Genomic DNA, 1,190 nt, shown 5'->3' on the forward strand with positions numbered 1-1,190 from the left:
AGTGCTCCTCCAGTCGGTGACCCATTTATCTCCTCGAATTATATTAAGGAGGTTGTTTCGTATTTTCCTATAACCGTCATGTCTGTCACAGTAAAATCTGATGAGATCTGTTCACATTCACCCTCAGAACTCAGCAGTGCATCTTCCCCATCATCTGTACAACACTTGTCATCATTTAAGTTTTGTTGAAGTTTAATTTATTCAGTTGTAATTAAATTGTTTTCAGATAGGCCTAGGTTGATTTTATTAAAATTACTAGCCTCCTCTCCTTATATTATTTATTTATTTATATATCAGTTTTCTAGCAGTGTGAATACACTAAGGTGTGTTACAGTGTGTTTCAATTGGCATCACTGGAAGAGTCGATCATATTTGCATTATGTAAATCTGCTGTCTGCAGTGTTCTGTCACTAGATGGCGCTGTCAGGTTAAACAGCTGTCAGGGAATAGTTTTATGATTTTATGATGGTGGTGAATGATGATGCTGAATGATGGGGGAAATCAGCCTATCCCATTGAATCATTAAATAATGAATTAATTAAAATCTTCCACACCCGCATTAAACAATACACAAATGATAGGCTGTGGAAATTAACCAAGTGGGATAAACTATTTTAAAAAATGAAAAGTGAATAAATAACCATACTTTTCTTTCTTTTTTTCTTTTTTTTCTTTCTTTTTTTTCTTTTTTACTTGACAAGTTTAATTAATTTAAAAAATGTTTAAAACAAAACAGATCCAAACTATTAGCTACTGCATATTACAAGCTACATCCTTCCCAGGATTGTACCTGAAAAAAAAATGTTATGAAGGATTTTAGCACGAATAAAATGTTATGATATTTAGTAGGCTACAATATTATTAGGTTACCAAATGTGTTTTTTTTTCATTACTGAAAAATCAAGAGACATGTTTGTTCCCATCTTGAAAATGGCTCTTACACTTTCTCTAATCCTTTTATAATAATTAATCATCACATGAAAACCCTTGATTTCACCGATACTGGAAGCACAAGGGCTCGGTTGGCCTCCACCCAGTTTCTGCGCTGCGCTTTGTGTCTTGAGATCAGATGAAAGGCGAAATGCGCTCCGATCGTCAGAGTCCTGTGGAGCAGATCAGCTGATCCTGGATCAGGGGTGGAGTCAGTGATGGATGTGGGCGGGGCTCTGCGCTCCTCAATAACCCGAGAG

Source organism: Carassius auratus, chromosome 7, assembly GCF_003368295.1.
Source record: "Carassius auratus strain Wakin chromosome 7, ASM336829v1, whole genome shotgun sequence".
NCBI classification, from domain to species: Eukaryota; Metazoa; Chordata; class Actinopteri; order Cypriniformes; family Cyprinidae; genus Carassius; species Carassius auratus.